The sequence below is a fragment of the Prionailurus viverrinus genome, chromosome B2, assembly GCF_022837055.1.
Source record: "Prionailurus viverrinus isolate Anna chromosome B2, UM_Priviv_1.0, whole genome shotgun sequence".
Lineage (NCBI taxonomy): Eukaryota > Metazoa > Chordata > Mammalia > Carnivora > Felidae > Prionailurus > Prionailurus viverrinus.
In genome coordinates, this window is record NC_062565.1 from 98294396 (window position 1) to 98311154 (window position 16759).

A 16759-nucleotide genomic window follows, 5' to 3' on the forward strand; every position below is an offset into this window, starting at 1 on the left:
GAAGGGCACTTTCTTCTCTATAAAGCGTGGTGCACATACTTTGAAATTGGCAGTGGAGTTGTCTGTGAGCTAGTGTGGTGGTTGCAACGCTGAGCTTCCATGGAGCCCTCCTGTATCTGACGTGGGTCTCCTCTCAGTGGGAAAGCAGCCTTGACCTCACTGTAGTTTTGAGGTCAAAAGATGCCCAAGTTCACAAGCTCCTTCATTCATCTTCACCTTTTGACATTTGGAGACCCCATTAGGGAACAGCCCAGTATTTAGTTTTAAACTACTTGGAGATAAAGAATGGAAAACATCAAGAAAGAATTTTTCCGCATTCTAATATTCTTTCCACAAAGTGGCCCTAGTAAGAGATACGTGATGATCCAGAACTAAAAAGAAACAGTGGTATACTAGTGTGAAAACAGCAGGATCTAGTGCTGGAGGCCATTTAGAATTTATATTTAGGCTGCTTTCCAAAAGGAGCAAATCTTTGATACTTGTTGAACTAATATTTGAATGCTGTGATCTGTTACATATTCATGTTGGGGAATAGAACTAATTCTGACCAAATACAGACAATGTAGGCTATTTATGTCATGATCTTTTTCTTGATGTAGATATTTCTGTGTTAGGCAGTATAATGTATGATAAATATGAATCTGTAGGTATTGCATGGAGAATATACCCTGTTACTTGCACTTGTGACTGTAGTCTACTCTTTGGTTACAATATGCCAGCCTCAAGAATTCTTCGTCTGCAGGGATCTTTATTCTTACCTTTAAAAGAGCCTGCAGTCTGAACTGTCATTCATTGAGAGAATGGCTGTCTGGATCCTTTTAGCGTTGACAACAGTAAAGGAAAATTGACATAGCTGTGAAAAGGGGTTTTCTGTGCAGAGGCTGGTATACTCCTTACATACATTCTTTTCTCTGGCAAGCTGTGATACCCAGCACTGAGGCTGCTCTTCCTGGGCAAAGGGACAGAGCCTGAATGACTCTCACTTTAAGCAGTTGCATTTATAAATGGCTTTCTGGACAGTCTCTTTGGCCACAGAGCTTATGTGGAGCATGAATAAATGGGGTGAAAATCACCTGAATTACTACTGGAAATTCTTGTAAACTTTAAGCTCCCACTAAATGCTTCTTTTTCTAGGGTTCATAATGCTCAATACTTAACATCTTATAAATAAAGTTTCAGGATGCCTGGGTGAATCAGTTGGTTTAATATCTGTCTCTTGATTTCGGCTCAGGTCATGATCTCATGGTTTGTGGGATTGCGTCCTACTTTGGACTCTACGCTGACAGCACAGAACTTGCTTGAGATTCATATTCTCTCTCTCTTTCTGTCTCTCTCTCTCAAAATACATAAATTAAAAAAATAACATCTTCTCAAGTACAGTCTTCCCCCAGGTGCCACATATGCTTCTCATAAGGCTTCCCTTTCTGTATGGAAACTGGAGAAAGGACCTTGACGGGATCTACTTCTGTGCTATCACTGGAGAGATTGGCCAGGGGGCTGCCTTGTTCCTGGGGCGGGGAGAAGGATGTTTGCTGACTGCTTGCTCTTTCTGACTTGGAGATGCATGCTTTAATGCTAGATTTTCATTCCAAGGTGGAGAATCCCCACTTTGTAAGAGGCATCCCCCACTTCACCCTGGTTTTATTAATGTGTTCATTTGATTTAAAAAACATTGCTTTCGCCCATCTTCCAAATTGTTTTGAAGTTCCAAAAACTAAAATGAGTTAAAATTTTGTTTTGAAGGGAGCCTGGGTGGCTCATTTGGTTAAGTGTCCAACTTTGGCTCAGGTCATAATTTTGTGGTTCATGAGTTTGAGCCCTGCATCGGGCTCTCTGCTGTCAGCACGGAGCCCACTTCAGATCCTCTGGCCCTTCCCTCCCCACCCCCCAAATAAAATAAATAAGCTTTTAAAAATGGTAAAAAAATAAAATTTGTTTAAAAAAATTTTTGGTATGAAAACTAGTAATACTTCTGATATTTAGAGATCCTGTAAATGAGTGTTTCTCAAAGTGTTTCACAGAATACAGATCCTCAAGGTATTCCTGGGTATTATGTAGAAAATGCATTCTGTGGTCAAATTTGAGGACTACCATGTTAAACAGTGAAATAGGGATGTTTCGATGTTTCCAGCAGGGTTTCTCAGAGCCTTTTTTAAAAAATATAATTTATTGTCAAATTGACTTATGTACAGTGCTCATGCCAACAAGTGCCCTCCTCAATGCCCATCACCCATTTTCCCTTCTCCCCCAACTCCCCATCAATCCTCTGTTCTCCCTATTTAAGATTCTCTTGTGGTTTGCCTCCCTCCCTCTCTGTTTGTAACTATTTTTTCCCCTTCCCTTCCCCCACAGACTTCTGTTAAGTTTCTCAAGATCCACATATGAGTGAAAACATATGATATCTGTTCTTCTCTCAGAGACTTTTTAATATATGTTATGAGCCTTGTAGATAGGATTGCAGGGTTTCATAAATTCATTTGATATTTTGAGTCAAATCCTTTTTCTTCAAGAAACCAGGACCAGTGTTCTAAGAAAACCCCTAAAGACATGAGCCAGCTACCCACTTCAGCTCACTGTCCCTGGGGTTCTGTTGTGATGGGAACTGTGGATTTAAAAAGCCTCCCTACAACCCAGTCCAAGTTAAGTATTGTCTGTGTGGTACGGCAGAGGGGCTGTGGGATTTGTAGCAGGCTTCCATTTTCATGGCTATATGTCATTGAGTCAAGTCCCTCCTCTGCTTATCTGTGACCCGAGGTTAAAATGGAAACCTATCCCACAGAGCTCTTGCATGGGCTAATGTCCTTTGGCAACTTTTTAAAAAGTTATTTAATATTTATTGTTACTTAAAATGGCTCCAGAGGTTAATACAGAATAAAGGAGCCAGCCAAGCAAGCCAGTGTTACACTGTTGGCAGAAAGAATGAGTACATTCCTCAATAAACTAGAACCAGTCCATTTTCTTATTAAAAAGGTATAGCAGTTGCCTGTTGGGTGAACCTTTTTGGTGATTTTTCCCTAGAAGTCCCACCTACCAATTTGGAGGTGCCTGTGAGAGAAGCTATTGTTTCACTAACAGCCCTCTGTTAGGGAACTTCTGATGCAGATGGAATGAGAAGGTTTGTATGTGGTACCTAAAATGTTCCCTTAGCAACTTTAAAGGATTGTCTGAGAAATCCTGGCTTTCCTTGGGTGCCAATCAGTATCCAAAGGGCTGGTAGCGCTCTGCTGAGGGAGAAGCCTCGCCTTCCCCCTTCTCTGCTCCCTCAGTGTGGCCTCTTCCTGCTGGTAGGGAGCCTAGAAATCTGATCATCCCCCTCCCACTGCCAGCCCATCCCAAGCCATGCAGAGAAATAACGAGCTGTTCCAGCCCTCCTAGGGCTGTCTTGAGGGCCGAAATCCCCAAGGTTGCCCCACAATAAATAACTTGGTGCTGGCAGAGGTCTGGCCATAGACACCCCCACCCCCTGGGGCTGGCGGTTTACCCCCTATTGGCTAATGTGACACAATTTGGGATTCCGAAAATGTGGTCGCTGTGCCCTTACCATCTCTTCCAGTGAAAACCCAGAGAAATGGGCTGTTCTTATCTGGGAGCTTTCCTCCCAAAGAAGCAGGACCAAGACTGGAACTGAAGCACACTACTCCCTAAAGAACCGCTGTGCACTTGGGTGCAGGTGCTGTGTTTTGTTTCTCTTCCCAGTAATAGATGGGACTGCACTCTGTAATTCTAGGTTTTCTGTTTTTTTAATAACCTCTTTTTTGCTAAAAATCTATGACATTCATTTATTAAACGATGAGAATTATTTGGTCATGGAAGCCTCAGAAAGTAATTCCACTGTTTCTGAAGGATAAAACATTAATTGCCAGTGTTGGTTTGATTGAAGGTTTGTATATCAGTATGTCTTATCTCTCCCTCTCTCCCCCTTCCCCTCCCTCCTCTGTGTATTTCTCTCTGATGAAAGAAAAGTCTGGATAGTTAAGATTTTCTTTTTTTTTTAACGTATTCATGTCTGTGTGGAGTGTTTGATTTGACTCCCTAAGGGAATTTAACGGCCAAGAAGAGAAGGCCAGAGGTTCTGAGGTTGAAATTTTAAATTAATTTCCAGTGGGTTTCCATGTATATGTGCCATTGTAATTATTTGGAACTTCCATTGGTCATTTTATGTTCAGAAATGATCACAAAGCAGTACAGCCCAACATATCTGTAAGTGATCAGAAAATATGTGTTGACTGGTAGACCTGTTATAAGTCAGCCCTTTCCCACTGCCTGAATGCCTCAAGCCAAAGCACTCTGTGTCCAGCCCCGCTCAATCCAGGTTGCCTGCTGGCGGGGGGGCCCCGTGGAAGGGAGCTGCAGGCACTTAGTAGGCTGCATAGGGAGAGGAGGGCCACCCATGCCGCACAACGTGTGGATTTGCCTCACTCCTGGAGTCTACACTCCTGGCCAGACTGTTGACCTTAGGATGGTCCTTTGTCTCTATTAATCTCGGAGCCACCCTTGAGACCTTCCTTTCAGTTCCCTTCTTGGTTTCCTTCTTCTGTTGTGCTGGTATAATTGTTGCTTCTTGGCCACCACCTGTGTCACCTGCATGTCCTGTCATACCTTACAGGTGGACTATTTGTGGAACTAAAATAGCTCGTTTTGTGTTTTCAGTTTCAGAATCACTTTTGGAAAAATTAGATTATCTTAAAAACCTTGTATATCTAAAGCAGGAAAAGAGGACTTTGGAGTCTGCTCTCTTCAGTACCTAGTTGTGGAACCCTTAGATGGGCTGGCACACTAGACCTACATTTGCAGTCCCAAGTCCCAGGGATCTAGTGTGCCCCAGACTGAAGGGATGGCTGCACCCGTCCCCCTGCAACTATCCCCACCCCCAGCGACTAAATGTAGTGAAGTCACACAGGCAAACATAAACACGTGGTGTTCAGCTCATGGTTTATGGCTCTACGCGTTTCTTCCTGGATGACAGTTCCCTCTTGTTTGTAAGTGGTGAATCACTAAAGCACTGATAGCAAGTTGAGAGAGTAGGAAGATGTTAATTTGGAGGCTGGTAATAAAGGATGTGTATGGTAGGATGTACAGAAAAGATGGGAGGAGGTAAATATTAAATACTATTTTAAATTTAAAAAATTTTTTTAATATTTATTTTTGAGAGAAAGAGTGAGGGGGAGAAGGGGCAGAGAGAGAGGGAGACACAGGTTCCGAAGCAGGCTCCAGACTCTGAACTGTAAGCAAAGAGCCTGACGCAGGGCTGGAACTCATGAACCGTGAGATCATAACCTGAGCCAAAGTCAGACGCTTAACTGACTAAGCCACCCAGGCACCCCTATTATTTTAGGTTTTTTAATTGTTGTTAAATTAGTTGAATGTTAAAAGTGTGCCTTGTATTGATCCTTAGGTGGTTTCATAAGAAACACAGGGTTTAGAAAGTTAATCAGAAGTCATCCTCCCCAGAAAAGGACATTAAAATTCTGTGTTTTGTCCCACAAGCAGTAGGTTCTGCCTGAAATAAGATTAAGTCTGAGCAAATGTGAGTAGGTTTAAAATGCTTCATGGAAGCTTGTAGCATTTAAAGGCTGCTAAGTATTTGAATTGGCAGAGGGGAAGAGAGGGCTATTCCAGGAGGATGTTCATTCATTTCTTCAGCCAACATTTATTTTGTGCCTATTCTATATTTCAACTTTCCAGTCTACTTAGGACATCAAGAAAATTTTATATATTATGCTTCTCTAGGGCAAATACCATGTCTAAGATACTGCTTTTAAAATAATAGGTGCTCCATAAGTGTTCGATTTGGGGGTTTTGCTCTGCTTTCAAGGAGTTCAGCATATTGGGAGTTCAAGGTCTAAAAAAGTAACCATCTGAGCACTATGTGATTAAGTGCCAGGTGAGTGGCTTAGGAGTTTAGTAGTGAACAGCCTGGGGAAGGTGGGGCTGGAGGACTCCTCTCGACACATGGGTTGATTCACCTGTGTGGGGGAAGCAAACCAGGCAAAGTGTGATTGAACCTGACCATCGGGTGAGGAGGGTTTGAACCCATCAGCAGTAGTGGGAAACAGAGCCTAGGTGAGGACAGTGGAGCCTGAGCCCACAGGTCTCTGCCAGCTAAGTTTGGGGGATATTATAATTAAGGTTACATAACCATGAGTCCCAAAAGACCTAAACATCACTTAAAGGCTTTTGCCTTTAAAACGATTCTTTAAAAGATGTAATACAAATTTTACATGCTATGCTATGTGGTTTGAAAATCTACGACTCTTAAGAAAATATGAAATCTCTACAACTTTACTGTCAATGGTAAATTAATATGTATCCTATTTCTGCCATGGTAATCACCATATTCGACCCTGGAGGCATAAAGGCTATTGGCTAACATAACCTCTGCCCAATATAAAGACAGAGATAGGACATTCTTCAGTGAAACGTATATTAACCAACAATCCCTGCAGTTTAAGCCACAGGACAGTCAGTGCCTCTCTGCAGGTCAGCCCTGCCTTCATCCCTCAGCTGTGACACACTAGGATTGTGGTTCCTTCTCCTGTTTCTTCAGTGGTTTATTAGTACAGCATAAAGGCTGCGTGGAGGGCAGTCCACACTAGGTCCAGATTTTGAAGTGTCCTGGAGGGAAAGGCTTGTCAGCGGACTCTCACCAGCCTTCACAGACAGGCTTCACCTGCCCCCTTGAAGAACCCAGGAATTACTGGGATGTAGCAGAAAGGAGTGCTCACACAGGTCAAGCTTTTACACAAACTGAACTTTTTTTTTTTTTTGGGGGGGGAATAGCATGGGTAGCTGAGTGTCTTTCCAGTGTTACCTTTGCCATAAAAAGCTTCTTATAGTAAGCTTTCCTATGACATCCCCACCTTCTCTATAAATATTTACTTGCCCATTAAAAAGCATCAGAGGGGCGCCTGGGTGGCTCAGTCGGTTAAGCGTCCGACTTTGGCTCAGGTCACGATCTCGCGGTCCGTGAGTTCGAGCCCCGCGTCGGGCTCTGGGCTGATGGCTCGGAGCCTGGAGCCTGCTTCCGATTCTGTGTCTCCCTCTCTCTCTGCCCCTCCCCCCGTTCATGCTCTGTCTCTCTCTGTCTCAAAAATAAATGTTAAAAAATAAATAAATAAATAAATAAATAAATAAATAAATAAATAAATAAATAAATAAAGCATCAGAGCCTATAGGCCGTATTTCCTAGGAACTTGACTTTCCTTAAGTGAGGCTCCTCAAACAATACAAATTTGGCCTCTAGCCTGACCAAACTTCCATACCTGTTCTGTTTCTCTCATAAATTATTCAATGTCAAAAGTGGCAAGTTGACGGCATTTGTCAAAATGTATTTTTGTAGAGCTGCACCTCCTAATTCCTCTTCCCTGGCAGTCGTGGAGGATGGCATGATTTGGCCAGCATCACAGGCAGACGGCTGGGTTGTAATCTGCCAGATCCCTGCTATCACAGGTGACCACCAGGCTGGTTCTCAGGTGCTTCCATAAGTCATCTTCATCTCCCACTCGAACCTGGAAGATAATGAAAAATTACCAAATTAAACCAGAGTGTTGGGTCCATGAAGTGTGTTCTTGAGCTGCTCCACGTTTGGGCTGTGAGGATGGGCTCCAAGGGATCTGCTGCCATTTTGGCACTCCCAAATGAGACGTGGCTGCCTAGCCCAAGATGCAGAGAAATGCTGTTTTTCCAGGGGTGACACGAGCTACAAAAGCCTCAGTGGATGGTGGCAGATGGTTGTGGCTCATGATGGATTTGGTATCCCGGAGATCCCTCTGGGGACAAAGCAGAGATGGTGACAGGCAGGCATTTCTTTGTTCCCTCCTCACAAGTGGAAACATTCAGATAGTCTGAAGCCCTCACCTGTTCTCTGAACTCCACATGAGGTTTCCTTGTCAGATCGAGTGAGCATTGATTCATTTCCTTCTCTGTCCTAAATATTCCATATTTAATCCCCAGCTTATCCTGGGGGTTGCAGGTTTGGCTTAAATTAAGTTTATGTTTAAAGAGTGGGGAGAGTGGTGTTTCACTTTGTGTTTTCCAGGCAGACTTCCTCCAAACATCTTGCGTTTTAGCTAGGAAAGCAGTGGATAACCTTCCCGGATTTGTGGGTGTGCGAGCTGCATGCTACTGGCTCGTTTTCCTTCCATGTCGGATTTGGTATTGGGGTCCTATTCCTTTCCTCTCTGCCAAAAACATGAAAACACTACTGAGAAGTCCAAATTTGTCACAGTGGAGTTATGTTGTGGGAGGACAGCAGTAGGGACTTTTATGTTTTATTTCCAGATTAAAGTTGATTGGGGTTGTTATGTTTTGTGTAGAGTTTTTTGGAGGCGTTGCCCTTTCTTAGAACATCATGTGATTTAGTGGTGATAATTAGGCAGAAACTTGTCTTCCCTACAGATGCCAAGATTATAGAGGGACTTACTCTCACCAGAGACCAGATGACAGCATCCATAGATATTTTTAGAACCGGTCTCATCATTTGGCTTCTCCATTTCATTTTCCTTGCATTAACAGCCTGATTTCAAACTTACTGGGCAGGGAGAGGGGAGAGAGGGGACCTTCTCCTTATTAAAGTCACTGATGGGACAGAGCAACATTTTCTTTTCTTTTAGGACAACATTTTCATATTTATTCTTAGTTGGCCCTTTGCCTAGTAACTGCAAAATGATAGCTGCAGTTCTCTTCAGCTGTATGCTTCCTTTTCCTTCCAAAAGTTTTGCTTAATCTGATGTGTTTTTAAACTTAGCATCAGCATACTTAAACCTTAGTTCACTTAAACGTCTTACTTTAAACAATGTAAGAATGGGGGAGCTTCATTGAAACCTACCAAACTTGTACCCAACCTGTGCATCATTAAATTCCCAGCTCGGGAGCTGGTGTCGTCATTTAAAGTGCTTCATCTATTTTTTTCGGTCATTGATAGAGTCAGATAAACGTGTGCAAACAGTGAGCCACTAAAGAACAGCTAAAAATCTAAGGCAGATAAGGAGCTGTGTTCTTTGTGACTATTTTTAATCATAGAGTCTTCCTAGTGAATGGTGATTTGGTGTCCCTTTTAGAAGAATGCTTGTATTCTGTTCAACATTTATCTGATTTCTTTATGTTTTCAAAATATTTTACAATCTCTTTGCTTTCTATTGCAGAGAAGAGTCACCTTTATGTCCTGTGGAGTGAAATTTCTTTATTACATTTGTCCTTGTGAGAACTTCTTCTAAACCTGGGCCTCTCCTCTCCTGGCTTCTCTTTTAAGCACAGGGGGTTTCCTGAGCAGATTGGGAGGCATTGCCTGAGAGACCCCCAGGGAGCACCAGCACTTAGTGCCACTGGGGGCCCCAACCCATTCTGTAGAAATGGAAAGAGTTCTGATCAGTGCATTGCCTTTTTAATGATAACTGTTCCCAGAAGATTCTGGGCTTTGTGATGACGGAATGTGTATTTGGCCTGGGGATTGTTGTGGGTTGTTGCTCTAGACTGCCCAGTGTGGGCCTCCTGCCCCTGGTTTCAGGGCTGATGCCCTGTTCTGCTTAGCATGATGCCATGTTGAGGGTTATAGGTGCCCTCTGCCCTCTTCCCTCCTACACTGACCCAGCTCCAGCATGAGAGCAAGCTGCATGCTCTGCCTCTGTACTTGGGGAATGAATTATGTCACCTTCCCAGTATGCACTGGTTTCCATGGCTGAATAATTAACACCGAAGGGAACCAGGATGGGGTCTGAGTTAGGTAATGCTTTACAGCTTCTCCCTTGGCACCTGGGGACCGTAGTCCCCTGACAACTAATTGCATAGTGATGTTAGACTGTGGTTTATTAAGTGTTATTTGAAGGAAGAAACCAAATACCCTTCCGAAGAATATTGTCTGTACCTCTGTCCATTCACGCCTCAGTGGTCCCAGGCAGAGTAGCTAGAATAGCACTGGCTCACCCTAGATGGCTAAATTCCTCACAGATACTTAGATCTGGTATCTGTTTTTAGCTTTTTCTTTTTTTTTTTAAGTAATCTCTACACCCAACATGGGACTCGAACTCACAACCCCAAGATCTAGAGTCACATGCTCTACTGACTGAGCCAGCCAGGTGCCCCTCTTTTAGTTTTTTTAATGTTGTGAAATCAACAAGTCCGGGATAATATTGTCTAGTACCTTTACAAAGCAAAAAAATCCATCAGCCAGGGAAGCTGGCTGGGTGGGGAAAGGGGCCCTTTTTTCCCTTCGTTCTTGTCACTGCCTCCGATAAAACAACCTAAGTACTTCTGTTTGGAGCTATAACAAGGGTAATTGTGACCATAGGTATGTAACATCATAAACACTAGGCCCTGCTGTCTTTCTGAATATTGGTAGTGAAAGGTAAGATTGCCAGCCAGTCCAGCCACAGAAGAGACTGAAGTCATAAGTACATTTGTGAAAATTCCAAATGAACCTAGTATAATATCTGTTCTAAAGAGGGGAGAAGTAGATGTCTGCAATGCGTGAGCATACTGGTGCATATTTCGTGACTTGCTTGCCTTCTCGGATGAGAAGATCGTGAGTTCCTGTTGCTTCACTACCACTTTTCTATCCATTTCTCAGCTGAGAGCCATTTTTCCCTACCACGACAGCTGACGCTGTCTCCATAAACAAAAGGTCTTAGGTCTTGAGGTCAGCCTTGTCGATTCCTTTAGCTACATCTCTATGAGTACTTTTTTTTTAATCCTTTAACTTTTCTGGGCTCAGGGGTCACATGAAGTCTGATAAGACTGTAAATTCAGATGCTCTGAGAGGACCTCTCTTGTGCGTCACCATTGAAGACTGTTGGAGGCAAAATAATAATAAGTTGTTAACTGCTAAAGGGATGTTTTGTGAGAGGGCTTTTTGGCCGTATATGTGTGTGTTCTATAATTGTTTTCTCTGCAGATTCTTAATATAAAAAAAAATTCCTAAGACAGCCCACTTAGAGATCACTTACTCCTTTCATGGTGAGCGAAGTCAAGATAATCTCTGTCCAGCAGTACAGACTGATTAAACCTTTGTGGAAAGTGGCCATTTCAACTCCCCCTGATACTGGATGGTAAACAAGGCCAGTGAGTCCATATAGCCAGTGAGAGAGAACCAGAAAAGCACCGCTGGTCTGCTTAGGGTGACCACTTTTTATGATTTTAGCATGAAAGGTCCATGTCCCAGGACATCTCTCAATCTGAAGTCGAGAGCAAAACCCCATCTGTACCCTGGACTTACCTATCTTAAAAAGGCCTATTGAAACACCACCTTTCTTTGTTAACCTCCCGAAATGGATGACCTCGTTTCCTCTAGGCTTTTTCAACTTGAGAGCATCTTGTAATGAAGCCCAGAAGTGAGGTAAGTAGTCTCCATGCTTTATCCTGGGTTTTCAGACCTCTGAACCTAGTGTAGCAAAACAGCTTTACTATGAGTACTGTTAGCTTGGAGGTGAGGTGAGGGGATAGGAGGCTGGTGAAGTGTGACCCTGAGGTGCCTACGATTGCTGTTTGCATGTTCCTAATCACCTCTGGTTTTCTTTTCTCCTTCTGCAGACCCTCAAACTGACACAAGACCTACAGAGAAAACCCTTTGCCAAATCTGCTCTCAGCAAGTGGACAGTGATACCGTTTACAGCTTAACACCTTTGTGAATCCCGCACCATTTTCCTAACCCAGCAGAGACTGTTAATGGCCCCTTACCCCGGGTGAAGCACTTACTCTTGGAACAGAACTCTCTATATATAAAGTATGCAAAATCTTCCTTGTACGGGGTGATGAGCCACCTGCCAGCAAAGGACAGCATCCTGTCAGCACCACCCACCCTCGTTCAGAGCACACCGTGAGCTCCTGTTGGCAATTCTGTGGTGTATTCATATCACGATGGTTTATGGGATGTTTTAAGTGTTGTTTTTGTGTTTGTTTTCCTTTGACTTTCTGAGTTTTTCACATGCATTAACTTGCAGTATTTTTATGTTAAAATGTTAATCATCCTTCCCCTGGCAAATTTAAAACCAGAAGGAAAATGTTGTACCAATTACTGTTCTGGCTTTGGTCATCACAAGCATTTGAACCCTTGGAACTCCATAAACTAACAAATTACGTAAACCAGAGGGGGATTTTCTTTCTTCTTTTGTTTGGTAGAAAACTATCCTTTTCTAAAAACCAAACGATGGCACAACTGTTTGCTGTGCACACCAGTTCAGGACTGAATCCTGCACAGGCAAAACAAGTGGAGTGTGGCACTCGACCCAGTGTGTTTTAGTTCTGAGGTGCTCAGGGGGTGAGACCCCCAGTACCTAGTCTACAGTTGCCAGGTCAGTGGGTCTCTTGGTCTCCTGGCATGATCCTCAGCTAATGCAGTGAACAGTGATGGTATGTGGGTTAGAAATTAGGATGTTTTCAAGAATGAAATCAGCTCAGCTGCCCACTCGTTGCCAAATACCACTAGAGGATTTAGTTTTAAGGAGAAAAGGAAAAAAAAAAAGTAGTCCTGGTTTGCTTTGCAGAAGAAATGAACTCACAGCAAAGATTGCATGAAAAGTACAAACCGGAGTCACTATTTTCCTAAAATACACACCCTTGAATATTTTCAGCCTTGCTGTGTATAATCTGATCTACTAGACGTGTATGAGTGAGAGGCAATAGCATACAAACTGATTTATATATATATACGTGCGTATATATATATATACATATATATATATATACATACACACACACGCGTGCACATATATATATAAAAGCTTAGACTGTAATTGTACAAGTGACACAATGAAAGTACAAGATAGGGCGGTTTTGACTTTATTTTTCCCCACTTTTCTGCTTCTATGGATTTCATTTTGTTTTGTTTTCAAAAAGTTATGGTGCTGTATAGGTGCTTTCTGTTTAACCTGGAAAGTGTGATGATATTAGTTACCCTCTTTGGTAGACAGAATAGTTGGGAACACCTTTGGTACATATGAAACTGTGTAATGAAGCTCTGATTAGCACAGCATATGCATACTTCTCCAAAGTGATATATGAAGACTCTTTTCTTTGCATAAAAGCATTAGGCATATAAATGTATAAATAAATTTTATCATGTACAGTACAAAAATGGAACATTCTGCATGGACGTTAGGAATACAGGCTAGTATTTCAGCACAGACCTCCCTGCATGAGTTCTCGCTGACACTTGCACTGTGCAGTGGGCACCGACTCCCTTCCACCAACACAGACGTGCCACCCCACCCCCTGCACCTACCACCGGCCGCCAGGGGCCCCTTTGTGCACCTTTGCTTTATGATTCCTCTGGGGGTGATATTGGTGGTGATAACAGCTCCTAGCATAATGAAAGTTCCATTTGACGTATTGTCACACGTCTTTCCCGCCTCGCGTGGGTTGTCATGTTTGAGTGATGGCCCTGTTGATTTCACCCTGCCTTTTACTGAATCTGTAAATTGTCGTGCAATTGTGGTTATAGTAGACTTGTAGCAATATTGCCTTTTCTAAACTGCTACACGTTTGTAATCTTCATTTTAAAAGTATGTATAATTTTTAAAAATATGTATTCTATTCACGTGGTCTGCTTGTCAGTGAGACAGACTTTTGCTTACTGTATTCCTTTATAATAATGCTAGCCGCTTCCTTGATTCCTTGGTAGTCTACTATATGCAGGAACTGTTGAGCATCCGTGAAAGAAGGCTACCTCTCTGGGTTTCTAAGAAATGCTGCCCTGGGTGGGGATACAGTTTAGAGGCAGCCACAGCAGCTGTGGGGACCGAAGGGTATAGGGGTATCAGGTACTAGGAAAATCCAGAGGGCTTACAGGAGTAGAGCCCAGAGAATTTCTCTCCTGAACTCAAATTAAAAAAAAAAGTAAACTAACAAAAATATCTATTTGCCTTTGCAGTTTTATAGACCCTGATTGCCACCTTGGCAGTAAGAAGAGCAACCCTCAAATATGTTTCAACTTTAAAATGTTGAATTCCTTTCAGACATGTGGCATCTCATTTATTCTCCTTTTTTCTCAATGTTTGTTAGATTTTAGGCAGAATGTCTGACAGAATGTCCTAGAGCCAGATTATAATTTAATCTAAAACAGCTGAGGGAGGGACAGGAGGTATGAGAACAGGGCTGCCACAGAACACGTCAAGAATATGGAGGGGAAGGGGTGCTTTGAATTTGTGTGTTTTTTTGTTTGTTTTTTAATGCAAACAGCATCTACGTGTCGAGCATTGTGGAGAGTTGAGATCAGGACAAAGTCCAGTGCCAGCATGAGTTCCAGGTGGGAGTCAGGCAAGAGCGGAACAGTTAGGCCTATCCAGGATCACAGCAGCACTTTTAGCCATGGCCACTGCCAGCTGGCCCTCCACCTGGAGGCCAGGCTCCCTGAGACTCGCTGGGTTCTTAGGTGGTCAGACGGGGCAGAGGTGCGACCTGACCTCCATTTCTTATACTGAGACTGCTTTCAGGAAGGCCCACCATGTGGCGTTCTGGGTGTCATGGGTCCTTCTCAGTAAGCTTTCTGATCTGGAGCCTCTCAGTGGAATACTTAGTAGGCTCCGGGGGCCCGGCAGCTGTAATGTTTGCATCCTGATGAGAACTATTCCAGGCTGTCCTCAGCCTCTAAATAAGCTGCTCTAGGGAGCCTTCCACTTTCTGATGGGAAATTAGAAGAGTAACTAATGTTGAAAACATGACATGTACTCTGGGGTTCTGTTCTCCCTTCAGGTCTCCAGAACCAGATACCTTTTACCAAAGTCAGAAAAGAGCTTTATCGTAAGCCTTCACTGTCCTGGTGTGAGAACAGACTGCCAGGTTCAGCGTACCCATTAACTGTGAATGAATCTGAGGTCGATTTCCTTTATTGCATCCTCTTCAATATAATGATTGCTGAAACACGTGTTTTCTAAAAATTTCACAAGTTTGTCTTTCCTGTTAACGGGAGGATTACACACACATGTGTAGTACGAGGTGGACTTTGTGTGTGTGTGTGTGTGTTTGGTATTGAGTTTGGGTATTGTGTGCGTGTGTCACTTCACCACCCTGAGGTCAGATCCTCATGACTCCTAGCTCAGGACAGCTCTGCCAGGTCTCAGGGTATCATTTCAGGTGGCTTCTGATCTTGTTAAAGATGGTAGGGACAGACTTCATCTATACCCAGTGGACCCCGCCTGAAGAAGAAGGAACATTTGAATCTCTTGGAAAGACCTTCAAGAGTAAAGCGGTCATTCAGCCAGTCCTATTTTGCGTGCTCATGCCATGGGCTGGCAAAGGGAAATACAAATGTTACCCTTTCTCTCTGAAAGCAGAAGCAAACCCTGATAGCTCTAACTCTGATTTCCTTTTTCTTGCTGTAGTTGGGGAACATTGTAAGACTAGGCATACCATTGTATTTTTTAATTTAGCAAAGTTTTTTTGTAGAAATGCAATCACTGGCAAAGAGGTACGAAAAAGCCAGCCTCTCCTAAAGACTGGGGGCAGCAGGCACGATGAGGGTAAAGCGAAGCCCTTGTGAAATCATGTCTGCCAAACAAGATCTTCATGCAGATGCCCAAGTAACTGAAGAGTATATTCTATCTGATCTAAATCATCAGTAGATAACATTTTATGCAGTTTAAATGAATGAACTATTTTCCTCTTTAGTTTTATTTGTGTGCGCTTTTCTTTGATGAATGATTGGTTCTGAGGCCTCTGCCACACTCCAGAATTACTTGTGTGGCTGCTTTAAAAAATTGAATGTCTGGTCACTTATTTCTCTAAAATTATCTCATTGCCTGGCAATCAGTCTTCTCTCGTATACTTGTCCTAGCACATTACATACATGGGAAATGTAAACAGATGTGAAGGAGGACCAGAAAAATGAGTTAATACTAAAAAAAAAAAAAAATGTATTGTGCGTTTTGGCTTCACATGTTTAACTTTTTTAAGAAAAAAAAGTTGCATGAATGGAAAAAAAATCTGTATACAGTATCTGTAAAATTGTCTTACCTGTTTCAATTTCTTGCTCATTCCCCATTCAGACTAGAATTAAATATGGTGCATGGCCATATTCAAACACCTAAGAGTCAAGCAGCTGATACTTTGGTTTGAAGCACCTCATTCTTTCTTTCCAAGCGAACACTATCATATTGCATTCTTACTGAGGATTTTGTCTAACCATATGTTGCCATGAGTTAACTCTACCACCTTTCTTCCCAAAAATCAAAACCAGTTTGATTTGGGAATCTCCCCTTTCCAAATGAAATAGAGATGCAGTACTTAACTTTCCTCGGTGTTTGTAGATATTGCCTTGTGTATTCCATTTACAGCCGTAATCTAGTTTGTAAACGAGATGGTGACGCATGTAAATAAAGCATCAGTGACACTCTGTCTCACTCCAAGACGTCTTTTGTTCTCTCTTCCCCATCCTTTACCTCCAGACATGAACTAGCTGCGTTTATGTCAAGGTCTTCCTTTGGAATTCCTTCACAGGCTGGGAGAGGCCCAAAGCTTGAAAGACTCTGTTGTGAACTCTCTAAACTGAATAATCTAGCAAGCTTTTTCTTCAGCCAACTTTCAAGCTCCACAGACAACCAGACAATTTAATAAAAGCAGATTTATGGCATCATTCATGGTGGCTGATCGTCATTTGGGTGTGCACAGAATCATGTTGCCCTGGAGGAGCTTTTAAGTAGGAAGGCAGGATTTAGACTCTCTGCCTTTACTGAGTGTCGGAGATTTTGACCTAATAAGGTCCTCCTTGTGTGAGAGCAGCAGATGAGCACCGGTCATCAACAGAGCCTTCCTGCATATTGAAAATCACACA

At 42.8% G+C, this 16759-nt stretch overlaps 1 protein-coding gene across 2 annotated transcripts in view; it reads left to right on the top strand.

Moving 5' to 3' along the window:
• Positions 1–16321, top strand: part of FOXO3 (forkhead box O3) — a 125463-nt gene extending 109142 nt beyond the window's left edge. The window contains exons 3-4 of one of the 2 annotated variants that reach the window (XR_007152086.1): positions 11135–11329; positions 11524–16321. The gene's annotated coding sequence lies outside the window, so the exon portion shown is untranslated. The remainder of the gene's footprint in view (positions 1–11134; positions 11330–11523) is intronic. The other variant, XM_047858252.1, reaches the window with a different exon arrangement.
• The last annotated feature ends 438 nt before the right edge of the window (positions 16322–16759 follow it).